Below are 14,033 nucleotides of genomic sequence, written 5' to 3' on the forward strand. Positions count from 1 at the left end.
TTGACTATTCTTCTATACATGCATGTCCCAAAACGATTGTGTTTTATATAGAGGTCAGTACGAGGACGGTGTGACATGTCCAAAATGTCAAACTCCTCGTTATAAAGAGAAGAAAGGTAAGGTCCCTCGAAAGTTATTGAGACATTTTCCCCTGGCTCCGCATATAAAACATATGTTCCAAAGTCCCGAATTAGCTAAGCTTATGACATGGGGAGCGGAGCACAAGAGAGAAGATGGAGTAATGCGAATTCCATCAGATTGTCCTGCATTTGAGCATATTGATCTGCCATGGCCAAATTTTGCAAAAGAACCATGCCATTTAAAGATGGGTGTAGCATTGGATGGCGTGAATCCATTTTCAATGAGATCAAGTAAATGGTCTACATGGCCAGTGGTAGTTATTTACTATAATCTACCCCCGTATCTCAGCATTAAGAAAGAGCATTTAATGCTCTCACTCTTAATTCCGAGAAAACGACAAGTTAAAGATCTGAATGTTTATTTGGCCCCTCTCATCGACGATCTTCAAGATTTGTGGAGAGGGATTGATGTCATGGATATGTCCAGAAGCATCGGTCAAAGACAGTTCATTGTTCATGGAATTTTAGGATGGACCACGACTTTCCAGGATATGGTTTTTGCTCAGGTAAATGGTTTGAATATATATATTCTTTCATAAGTTTGTACGATGTTCATTACGCTAATCATCTTTGTTATGTTTTCCATGCAGGGATATGTACCAAGGGTTATAAAGCTTGTCCCATTTGTGGTGATTGGTTGAGATTGACTTATAGCAAAAACCTCAACAAAAATATATATCTTCGACATAGACGATTTTTATCTCAGGAGGATCATTATCTATGAGACAGAAGGCAAGCTATACATTTTAATGGAAAGGTAGAAGAAGGGAGATGTCCAATACCAATGACACCAAAGGATTGGTATCTAAAGTGGACTGTTGGACCCGCTATCGATCTGGAGTCGGAGATCATAAGCGGCGATGATGATGACGCTGTAAAGCAGCGAGTGAGAGGAAAACGTACTGTAGCTCAAAGTCCTTCGATATGGTATACTTTGGAATATTGGAAGGATTTGAGGATATGTCATCTTCTTGATCCTATGCACATATTCAAGAACGTTGGTCAAACCTTATGGCAACACCTCGTTGGCTTGAAAGACACAGCGGCTCCAAGAAATGACTTCAAGGATCAAAACTCAAAGCCCAATCTATGGCCACTTTATGATGAAACTCAACATGAGACAACCTACGAGCCTGCCCCATGGGTGCTCAAGACAGAAGAGCTGGAGACTATCAACAGGAAGATTCAGTCGATTCGTACGCCTACAGGATATGGAGCATCTTGTCGAAACATGTTCACTCTAGATGACAAGAGCTTGTCTGGTTTAAAAACACACGATTGGCACAATTTTGTGAAGGTAAATCTATTCAGATCTTTGAAAGTATTTATTTTCTTGTATGTTTGTTGATCGGATTAATCATGTATGTGTAGCATGTTCTACCCCTTGTTATTGATGGATGTACTACAAGAGGAGTCCGAGATGTGATATATCGCCGCTTGCAAGATATTTATCGCTCATTAATTTTTAGTATAAAATTTTATTTCATATCTTCTTTATTCAATAACATCTCTAATATCTTCTTTCTTTTACTGATAGATGGATTACATCTAAAGATATTGCCAAAGGGTCAATTCCACAAAAGAAGCGTGAATGTATAGAGCTTTTTTGTTTAATGGAAAAGGAATTTCCAACCTCCTTTTTTGATATCCAGGTTCATCTTCTAATCCATCTAGTAGACGAGATAGAGCTCGCTGGTATTGTCAGCACTCGATGGATGTTTTGGGTCGAGAGGTTTATGGGAGTATTAAAAGGTTATGTACATCAAAAAGCAAGACCAGAGGGTTCTATGGCAGAGGGATGGATGCTTGAAGAATGCATGTATTACGTTTGTGAATACCTTGAGAAAACCGATCCTGAAGCTCCACGCGTATGGACAAATGAGTCGTCTTCTACCATGTATGACGAGGTATTGTCCGATAAGGGAGTCCCTTTTCGACTTAAGATCCAAGATAAATTGGATATTTCTACTTTCATTGTCTATAATAGCGAATGCATGCAACAATTCATTGATGAGTACGAGGAGGAACTTGCAAGCAAACAAGTTGGTAGACGTAAAAAGAGGAGATCCAAACATCAAACCAATGTAAATAACGACGGGGACGTACCTACTTTCATGGATTAGTTATACACCCATATGCAACGTGCGGTTAGTGATCATGAGCCAATCTCTATCTCTACAGAACAAAGAGAGTTTATGATCGGGTGTGAAAAATAGGTAACTTGTTTGGTTTTGAAAACTCTAAACTAAACAAATGAATCTCAAATTTTTTTTAATAATTTATGCTTTGGTGTAGGCTCGAATGTATACCAACATGTGGACTTATGGACAACATGTGGACTTATGGACAACATCTTCGGATAAAATCTATTGACGACTTACGTCTCGACTTACGTCTAACTCAGGATTCTTGCGTTGTTGCCTCTTTTAAGCAATTATCACGTGCAAGTTCAAGAGACACAAATCTTATCGACAGTGAACTTGGTTACGTGGGAACCATAGTCGGCATTTATGAAGTATCATATCGTATCTTCAAGCAGGTAAATGAGATCTCTCTTCATGCAACAATAACATGTAGATTTCTTAAAGCTAAACATAATTCTAAAGTTTTGATTCGTGTATTTTGACAGGTGGTTTTGAAGGTGGATTGGTTCCGTGCCGGGTATAAAGGCAATAATGCCACAATGAAAAGAGAACCGTCCGGATTTTGGTCCGTCGACTCCTCGAAGTTATTGCGTGCAACAAAAGAGCCTTACATTGTGCCAACTCATGTTGAACAAGCATTCTTTTACAAGAATACAGATGCTCATCCATGGTGGCAAGTTGTGCATGTCCAACCTAGAGGTCTTGATAGCATTGACTCTGAGATAGTGGATCAGGATGATTTGATTACATCCTCGAATCTAGACACATCGACCTCAGAGAGGTGTAGAATTCTTCTATCCGTCGATCATGATGACATTGTAGGTGATGAGAATGACAACGATCCAGACTCTGACACTACAGACACCGAAGAGGAGGAAACAATGGATGTCGAGCCTACGGAGGAAATGAACGTGAACACAAATTTAACGATCGAGGAGTTCTAAGAAGTCAACAAGGATAATGAGGATGAAATTTTATTAACGGTTTATCTCAGAGATGATGATGAGGACCAGTCGTTTTACGTATCAACTCACCGATCAGCCTATGTTCGGCAAGATTTAATCTCAAAATCATTCATTGTGAAGTCTTGTTTTTTTTTTATAAACTTACTAACAAGGGTGGGTGGTGGGGAGTCTCGTGGTGATAGCCTCATATGGCTAGTGTCGGGGTTCGATTCCCCTCAAACTCATTTTTCTTACTCTAGTTATGTACAAGCTTCTATCTCGCGTTTCAACCCCAGTATCAGCATCTCAACCTTCAGTACCCACAATCAAGCAAGGTTCCCTAGATCGACTTGGCCTAGTAGTAGACCATTGAAGCCAGCAGTCTTCTAGCATTTCGTGGCAATAGTTCTAGCAGCACCCTATAGTACCCTTAACCGCAACACACCCCATGCTGCCCATTGGTATCAGAGCTCTCTGGTGGTAACTTTTTGGTCTCGTAGGTCATCTTGGCCTTTTGAAGACGTAAATATAGCATTTCATTTTGTTTCATTTCTCTCTCTCTACTTACCGTGCATTGTCGCATCGATGACTCAGGAGTTTACACATTTGTTTCAGCAACCACTTCCGACTCCATCCTGCCCCAAACTCCGTCTCCCCAGTGTGTTGATGACATATTTCTTGTCATCCTCGAGTTGATCGCTGCATTGCAAAATAAATTCAATTAGTAATTCAAATAAAAAACTGTAATTCATATTCTTTATGTTAAATAATACTTACTGCCATGGTATATGAACTCACTGTAGATATGACATGCAAAGATCTCTCATCCGTCGTCTGAAGGTGATGCCGGCTCCAACCTGAAGGATACCCCCGTCAGGTGTGATGTCGCATGTGACACCCAAAGTCCCAGTGCACGTGCGCATCGGCACTGGGTGGGGGCACTGGTGGGGGCACTAGTGGGGGCACTGGCGGTGGGGGCACTGGTGGTGTGGTACTCTACCGTCGCTGATGTCTATGCACAATACAAACATACGATATATTGAGATGTGAGTTTGTAAAAAATACTTGATATTTAATCTGTAATTGCCATAAAAGATATACCTGCGGGAGGAACAGCCACTACCCTGTGAATCAGGTGTCACCTGAGTACTAGGAGGTACATCAGGAGTCTCGTGATGTGATGTAACTAGGATAGGAGTCCTAAGCAAACAAAGACATCAAAAGGATATATATATTAAGAATTCTATATGTAAAAAATGGATGACATTACTATTTTATCAATCAAGAAGCTTACCGATGCGCAGTAGTATGTGCATGCCAAGATGTCTCCACTCCTACATGTGGCTGGGAGGATGTACCCTCTCCAGGTCGTACGGGCATACTGAATCTCCCAAGAATCTCCCTACATGTGGCTGGGAGGATGTACCCTCTCCAGGTCCTACGGGCATACTGAATCTCAATCGCGCCATCTAAACCCGCATCATCCATCTCCACATAATCTGTCATGGCCTCTGACAGTGTATCTCCAGAAAGTCCAGTGCCTCGTAGCAAAGACTTGATGATCGCCAACTTCACTTTACGGCCGTGATCACTCATCGTATCTATATATTTAAAACAACTATATGTCAGACTAGAGATACATTGTTAGAGAAGAGGTGAATACATTGTTAGAGAGGAGCTCAATACATTGTTGGAGAGGAGCTCAATTGGGCCAAGGCTCATATTGGCCGCAGCTAACCATAAGAGAGCGAAGGGCTAAAAGATTACCCACGGTGAAACCCTGAGGCTTGGGAGGCAACCTTGAGGCGGCTGGTGAAACCGGGCTATGGACACATAATGCAGTAATTCTTTCAATTAAATACCTGGACTTTATGACACACACACAAACAGAATCCTCCCTTCCTCACTCAACACCAGATTGGCCCCGAAGTCCGATGCCCCTTGCGGTATTTATTTCTTCATTAAGAGATTGAAAATAGAAAGCGGGAGTGCAATTGGGCACTCCCGCTTGAGTCCCAAACAATGAATTTCTTCATTAAGAGATTGAGAATAGAAAGCGGGAGTGCAATTGGGCACTCCCGCTTGAGTCCCAAACAATGAATTTCAACTTGCTATATTTTTTGTACACACCTGTTTTCAGCTCTATACAACCACCACACTATCCTGGTAGACCCTAGCAAGGTCCCTCTGCAATCTGGCATCAACTGAGCCTTGGAACAGCCCCTGAACAATCCAAAAATAGCACTAATTTAGTGCTGAATTGGACACCTACGTGGTGAGGTAACTACCCTCACCTGTTCCTGCTTTGGAGCAGTAGTTAGCTGCTCCTGTTCCTGTCAAAGGAGGCTCTTGCCTTAGCCAAAAATCATATTCCCCACACAGCTGTACATAATTCATGAGAGTAGCCCACTAGAGGGGCATTACCATAGCTGAATATAAGTTAAGAGAGGTTGTGGGGAGCAAGCTCAACCCCCCTCAATGCATAGAGAACAAGGAAGGGGAAGCTCCAATAGCTCTTAACCTGCAACAATCCACCTGAAAAACCACAAAAATGAGCCCAGGGGAAGATAATCGAGCGCCCATGGAAAACAACTATAGCAAAGTACACCACCACCTGGGAGGACCCAGTAGCTGTCCGACTGCTTAGACATCAGTCGTGGAGTGTCTCACTGCCGACTGGATGTATGCAGTCGTGGGCCTCATGTGCTGCTGGCCGACTGTTGCTACAGTCGTGGAGGGCCTTTTCAGTAGGCCGCGAGACTGCCCATCTGGGGGCATATAAATAGGCCCCTAGCCCCATACCACTCAGTGTATCATATCGGGGGATCATCTTGTGTATATCAAAGCAGAGTTACACGCCTACATCTCTCTCTCTCTTGTGCTATTTTTCTGCATGCGTTTTTTGCTCTTGTGCTCCCAGATCTGGTCATCATCTCCGCTGCGTATTCTGACAACAACCTGGGGACACAGAGGGAATTATCAGCGGGTGTTGTGGCTCGGCACTGTCAGCTCCTCATAAAGCAAGGTGTACATATCACGCTCATTCCGTGGGATCTCTGGGATGAACCTCTCCCTCCTGATGTCGATCTTACCCACATTCACCTACGAAGGCTCCGGATGTCGGGCATTCCTCTCAAGGAGCTGGAGGTTGCAACAATGACAAAACACCAACCGCTCTAGCTAAGCGGTACTCAGCCTGTTCCTCTTCTTTGTATGGAAGAGGGCCCAAGTGCTCCAATTCCTCTCACATGGACCCGAACTGCAATCCTGTGAGAGCACTCGAATGGCGATACGTTTCTGTTATTGAAATGCACATACAATTAGAAATTAGAACTAAGTGGAAACAAGAAAGATGCACATTGTACAGTGTACTATGTAAACTGTAGTTAAGGGTAGTGAATTACCAGCGTGGGAGCACAATTTCCATACTTCTCCCACCATGAGACAGCAGGCTGTAGTAGCTGAGTCTCTCGAAGCTTTGCAGTCTCTCGACCAAAGCTCCCTGTCTGGTTGCGAAAGGCCTATTTCCACATGAAACCTTTAGGCATGTTTCCCTTTGAAACTTCTGTCCTGTTTCCATACAGAACCATTCATGGCACCATTCAACAATAGTGCCAACAATAGCATACATCTAGTTACCTATTCCCTCATGAAACATCTGGCAACATAGAGATGCCCATAACTATAGGTCCCTCTGTTCCTTTCTAGCAGGAAGAAAAACAATCTGCTCCATGAGCACGCAGCCATGCGAGCTTGCATCACTCCCATGCCAAGAAACATAACCAGGTGACCTTATACTTACAGCCAATAACCCATGTACATAGCTGAATTTGTAGCCAAAAAAAACAGCCCATAAACTGTCCTCGAACTAATCTCAAAACAGTCCCGAACCAAAGCAAAGAGAAGCTGAAAGTTCCATCAATTGAACGCCATCGACATGATGTCTGTGTTCATGAAAAACTAGCCCCTATCCGCCTTTATGTCCAGAGAAACCAGCCCCCCTCTGGCCACCTAGGAGAAGAGCATGCAACCCTGAGAGCCTGCAGTCCAGCCCTCCTGTGTACCAAGCGAGAGAGAGAGAGAGAGAGAGAGAGAGAGAGAGAAAAGAGCATGTGAGGGGGATATATGCTTTGTATGAGTTTGTGACAGGCAGAGTCCGAGCTCCAGGCAGACTATCTAATAGGGTGACCAGCACGATAGGGGTGAAGCAGGGATGCCCGCTATCGCCCACCCTCTTTGGACTGTACATTGATGCAGTCTCTGATTATGTAGACAGATTGGGAGGCCCAGGGGCTAGTAGGGGTGTTGGCTGATGATATTGTTCTAATCTCAGACTCTCCGGAGGGATTATAGAGACACCTGGATGCATTAAAGGCTTTCTGTGCGGATAAAGATCTGACAGTGAACCTTGGGAAAACCAAGGTTATGGTGTTTAACACCACACAGGCATGGGTGACGAGATCAGAGCCTCAGTTCACTTTCCAAGGGGAGCCGGTAGAGTACGTCAGGTCATATGTCTACTTGGGAGTTACTTTCACAGGACCGCGTTTCTCCCTGAAGGAGGCAACAACGGCTAGATTAGCTCGAGGGCATGTAGCCTTGGGGGCACTTGAGAGGCAGTGTGCACACATACAGTTTCAGGAGCCACACACCAAATTGTGGCTATTTGATACACTTGTCACACCGACCCTCCTGTACGGAGCTCCAATTTGGGGACCTAGTATACATCACAGATCTTAGAGAGGGATAGATGAGGGATGGAGGCAAATGGAGAGACCACTGATTATGATGATTGCCCGCATGATTCAGAATCGTCAGTACCACATGAGATTGTTTGGGCTGAGTTGGTGCCCCACCAGTAGTAACCAAGGACCTATTCCAGGCAGTTACCTTTTTACAGCGGCTATGGGAGCTCCCTCAGCAGCAGAGGTACTCTCAATTGGCATTGACCTCATCCATACAGTTGGCAGAGGATGGAGATACTCAGTGTTGGTACGCTCAGATGAGATCATGGTTTGACCTACATGGTTTGCGGATAGAGGCACTACCACCCTTTCAATACAGTCTAGATTGTCCATTTTTGGATCTCACCTGCTCGGAGCAAAACCGCGTGATCAGGATGGATATCATTAGAGTGGACATAGAGAGGACATGGACTAGCCCCCTTGAACCCTTGGTGGGCACGAAAATGGCTCATTACAAGAGCCATTTTCTACACCTCTCACCGGCGGATGATTTTATCACCCGCCCGGTGTACATGGATGTACACCTATAGCATGGGAAACGTTGTGCCATTAGACAGATCCGGACCTCATCACACCAGTTGCGGATTGAGACAGGGCGATATGCGTGGATGATCGCATTTGTCAGCTATGCTACCAGGAGGTAGAGATAGAGGAACACTACATTTGCCGATGTACAGTCTATTATGAGATCCGAGGGAAATATCACTACCTCTTCCGAGAGGGTTTTGGGCCGTTACGCAGGGTCATGGAGTTTGAGGATCAGAGATGCCTGGGATTGTTTCTACTTGAGCTCAGGAGACACAGAGAGACCCTCTTGGCAGACAGGAGGCCGAGCCATGATGTACCTAGACAAAGGACCCTGACAGATTTCTTCAGCACCAACACCAGCAACCCAGCCCACACACCTCCTGATACCTCCTCCATTGGGCACCAACCACGCTCCACTGATAGAGCAGTTATCTTATGTTGTGCTCGTCGGCCATGCCCACCAGGATCCCGACCACAGCATCCTCACCATCACCAGATCAGAGCCATTATTGCTCGGCATCGGAGGTGCCTACCTCACTTCTACGACCTCTCCATTCTAGACAGCCCCATGGCGGAGATACTTGATCTAAGGAGAGGGCAACACTTCAACTGATCAGCATACATGGATTTACCTGATATACATTTTTTAGTATTTTCTACTCAGTATCATCTCGGAGTCTTACAGTTCTATTCTTATAACTGTAGGACAATCAATTTATTGTACCTTTTAGTCTCATTTAGTTGTTCTCTTTGATGAGACACCAACTTCAGATGTACTCTCAGTTTTGGTCTCATAGGCCACTATGGCCTCTTAGAGACGTTAATATATCATTTCATTTCTGAGGGGAGGGCACCTCTGCAGTCAACAAAGACCGATAAAATTATGAAGCAATACCCCTCACCTTATTAGGCTCAATCTAAACCTCACCCTGTGAATCCTACAAGTACCTCATAGAATCCCTGCTATGGGAAGGCCTGTGTGCCGGTCTACTGTTCAATCTATTGTTGCAGCTCAAAACTATCATGCAAGTTTCCAACCTGAGACGAGCAGGCACCACGAGTTTCCTAGTAGTAGAGCTCCATCCCCTTCACCACCCATTGTACTTATTGCACACTCAGATTCAGCTTTTTAGTTCAGTACTTTTTCATTTTGTGGGGATGACAAAGGATACCCCATACAGATACTCCGATTTGCATTAGGGCCAAAAACGGCTAGAAAAGTGTTGTTTGTTAATCTAAGGATTAAGAAATTGTCCAATTGTGAATTGACACGTATACAAAAGTATGGCATTCTTGTCTCCTCTAAATGTCTTCTTAACGGTTCTATTTTAGTGGCGAACGGCTAAAACGGCTTAATTTAGACGTTTACGATGGCTAACATTAAAGTTTGGGTCCAAAATAGTGACATCTTGTTCCATTTTATATTTCAAAAAATCAAGTAGGAAGATACGCAATCTTCTCTTTTCAGGCTCTGAAAACAACGCTATTAATGACAAATCACCAAATTTTTTCAAACGTCTACTTTCCACCTTCCCTCCATTTTGGTATGGCTCATTCCCTTTTCCATCTTCCCTCCATTTTGGCATATGGCTTATTCTCCTTTCTTTGCATTTTCAAAAGACTCACTATCTTTCTCTCATCTGTGAGCTTCTATGGCGTCCTCACGTCGTCCTTCTCATAATATAACTTCTTTTGATTTTCATAACACCAGAGAGGATGGTGTTTGGAAACCCATGTCTTTTCGTGTGAATGATTGGGTAACAATGCTTCCCTCTTGCAAAGGTGCCCACAGGGTGAAAAGAACCAAGCGAAATGAAGTGAAATCCCATTGGAAAGGTCGTGTTCTTGCCTTCAAAGTGATCTGGCTTGCAAAAGTTCAACATGTCTACATGGCCAAAGACATGGTGTTGAACTTGGATGAACATCCAATTCTCCATTCTTACTGTAATTGGATGAACATCCGATTCTCCATTCTTACTGTAATTTAACAAAACTTTATCTATTTGATACAACACAATATTTCTCCTTCTGATATATTTGTTGTTTATTTAATTTCAGTTATCTTTCCATCAACAGCTGTGGAGTGGCAGCCTGTTGAGAGCTTAAGTGGTAGCTTGTTGAGAGCTTAAGTGGCAGCCTGTTGAGAGCTTAAGTGGCACATTCAAAGCAATTCACAAGGGGATTGCAGATGTAATGTATGCAGACAAACCACCTTCATTTTACAAATCAATGGATATATTTGTGTATTTTGCATAATACAGGGTTCCATCAAGAGAAGGTGTTCATGGAGAATTATATGACATACCTATTCCCACATTAATGTCACTGGAATGGGAAGTTCCCGATCCAAATACCATAACAAGCTTCAAATCCAAAATCAAAGATGATATTCTTAAAGCTATGTCTCCTGGAAGGATTTCAAGAAGGATAAAAATTCAATGGTTCTTGCCTATACATGTCTTTGTGGCATGTTTCAATACAATGGAATTGGAGAGGACAAGAACGATGTGGCTTAATAGAAGACTATCTACGACTGATCTCGACACTGTACTTGGAGAAGGATGGAGTACCAAGGAAACTTTTCATATTGGCAACAATATCAGTTGTAGAGTAAGCCCAAATTCTATGTCTATCTCATACCAACTATGTCGTCAATCCCTAGTTTTAGGCTATGACTATAGGAGATGGAAAAGCAAGCTTGGTAGTTGGGTCCCTTTGGATTCTAAAGAGAATTGTCCAGAGTTTGAATTTAACATCATAGTCCATCCATTCATAGATCCTAGGAACCTCATAGTAACATCAAACTGGAGACTACATGTAAGAGAGTCGCTTGAGTTTCTGGACGAAACATCACCTGAATATAGATTCAAAGTAGATGATATTGTTGTCAGTACAAGGATGGAGAGTGTAACCTCATGCATCACATGTCTCCCCCCAAAAAAAGTTGTATTTGAGCCACTTGCAAGGGCAAGTTTGTAAAGCTAAAAAGGATTTCTCCAATAATGTAATCAATATATTCTGCTAAATTTCGTCTTGACTTCTTCACAAAAATGGTCAACATATTGTTCGCAACACAAAACAAGGTTTAACAGTTGAATATCAAATTATTGATACTGAATTTAAGTACAGAATATAGTCCCAAAAAGGGTGTGTTCATATGGACAAAATGAACAAAACAAAAGCCAATTTGTGGAATCACTCAACAAAATCAACTTTTCTTTTGGCATGGGATGACCCTGGTTCTTTAGAGAATCTTTCTCTCTTCTGTTTGCTTCGATCAAATTTGGCTGATTGAGGTTCAAGTTCTGGTGTTTTGAGCTCTTGAGGTGTTGGAAAGGAAGACTTTGCAGTGGATTCCTCAACTGGTGGTAAGTTGGGCTCTTCTCTGAGATCTTTAGGTGTTGGCGAGGGAGATTTGGCAGTGGGGTCTGGTTTTGGAGAAGATTCTTTGGAGGTTGGCTTTGGAGACTTGGCAGTCTTCTTGGGGAACATGAAAAAGAAATTGAATGGAGAGCCAACATTTGCCCTCTTACTTTCTTTGTTGGATGAACGACGCTTCTGAATTTTAAATTTCACTGGTGAGTGAAATGGAAGACCTTTAGTAGCACTCTTCTCTTTGACAGGGGTCTTCTCTTTGCTTGGGGTTTTCTCTTTGACAGGGGTCTTCTCTTTGCTTGGGGTTTTCTCTTTGACAGGGGTCTTCTCTTTGATAGGGGTCTTCTCTTTGATAGGAGTCTTCTCTTTGACAGGGGTCTTCTCTTTGATAGGAGTCTTCTCTTTGACAGGGGTCTTCTCTTTGATAGGAGTCTTCTCTTGAGCTGGTGAAGAGCTCTTCTCTTTGGTAGGAGGGCTAGGGGTCTTCTCTTTGGTAGGAGGGCTAGAGCTCTTCTCTTTGGTAGGAGGGCTAGGGGTCTTCTCTTTGATAGGAGTCTTCTCTTGAGCTGGTGAAGAGCTCTTCTCTTTGGCAGGAGGGCTAGGGCTCTTCTCTGTAGCCTGAGGGCTAGGGGTCTTCTCTTTAGCAGGAGGGCTAGGGCTCTTCTCTTTAGCAAGAGGGCTAGGGCTCTTCTCTTTAGCAGGAGGGCTAGGGCTCTTCTCTGTAGCCTGAGGGCTCTTTCCTTTAGAATGGGTCTTCTCTTTAGTAGTGCTCTTTTTCCCCTTGGAAGATCTGCTCTTAGTAGGGCTCTTCTTTCTTTTCTTCTTCTCTTTGGGCAGAGGTATTTTTCTTTTTGGATGAGCCATCCTTGACATGGCTTTCCTTCTCCTCCTTTTTTCTTTTCTTTGAAGTTGTACCCTTGGCTCCTTTATTAGGTGGAAAGGGGGAATCAGGATCAACTGGATTGATAAATCTGTCCAAAACCATAGACACTGCCTTCTCCCTTACCCAACTTACCCAAGAATCTGGATATTCATGCAACTAAGGCAAAAGAAAATAAGAAAATTTCTTAATATGAGAAAGTCATTAAATGTATTGACCCAATCAATCAATGCTATTATTACATGAACTTACAATAAGTGTTGTCATTCTAAATCTTGACTCAAGATATCTCCAAGCATTAGCAAGCACCATCCATCCACAAGATGTTGAGTCTTTCTGCAAAGGAACTTCCTGATTGTAGTACTTAAAATCTTCAAGTTTATAGTCTTCATAGGTGGAACCTAGAAAACTTAAGATAAGTTTGGCAGCACTGCAAGCATAAAATATTGAGGGTCAACCAAACAATTGAAAAAATACAAAATATTTCTCTAGAACATAAACCATGGTAAAGTTGATTCTTACATTTTACTTCTCCTATGAATGGATGCTAAAGAATTCATAAAGATTACATCTCTATCCAATAGATTGAAGATAATAAGACTCCAATGGCCTCTGTGATAAGATGAATACTACAATTAGTTGTGAATATTGTAATGATGGACAAAAGATAATTGAGTGTGTGAGTCTTACACTTCAACATAAGGGTATACAATGTAATTGCATGTCAGCATATCAAAGTTTTTGAGAAAACTTGCAAGATACCCTTGCCTATTGAAAAGGCACTGTGTAACAAGGGGATCAAGGATGGTCACTTGCATAGCCATTGAGTCAGGAAGATCCCTCATAAAACATCTGGAGACATAAACAAAACATATCAACAAAATATGGAATCTGAGAAATTCATCAAGAAAGCAAAAGGAAATCCACATAAACCTCAGACAGATGAAGAGGACTGTGTTAGATATCTCAATATTGTGATTCACAAGCATACTTGTGTCTTCAGGGGCAATGTCACAATAAACCTCATCCTCTCCATGCATAGAGACATCTACTATCATTTGACCTGTTACATTCTGATAAAGTTCTGAATTGGATGCATGAAGAATTTCAGCTTGCTGAGAAAGAATGGCATCCTCTGTAATCTTCTCTTGCTCTCTCTCTTTCTCCACTTCTTCTTTAATATCCTGAGCTTTTCTTGTACTATAAGTATACGAAATATCTTCAATAACAACTGATTGTTTGGGTTGTCTTGCTAGAGGAATATTTAGAATTTCAAA

The 14,033-nt window shown here is 42.6% G+C and overlaps 2 pseudogenes; one reads left to right on the forward strand and one right to left on the reverse strand.

Annotated features, from left to right (window-relative positions):
- The first annotated feature begins 241 nt into the window (after positions 1-241).
- On the forward strand, positions 242-3,228 carry LOC147629652 (uncharacterized; annotated as a pseudogene).
- A 611-nt stretch (positions 3,229-3,839) lies between these two features.
- LOC147629653 (uncharacterized) overlaps positions 3,840-14,033 on the reverse strand; it is a 33,023-nt pseudogene continuing 22,829 nt past the window's right edge.

The sequence above is a fragment of the Cibotium barometz genome, chromosome 17, assembly GCF_041138505.1.
Source record: "Cibotium barometz isolate CiBa-2024 chromosome 17, ASM4113850v1, whole genome shotgun sequence".
NCBI lineage: Eukaryota > Viridiplantae > Streptophyta > Polypodiopsida > Cyatheales > Cibotiaceae > Cibotium > Cibotium barometz.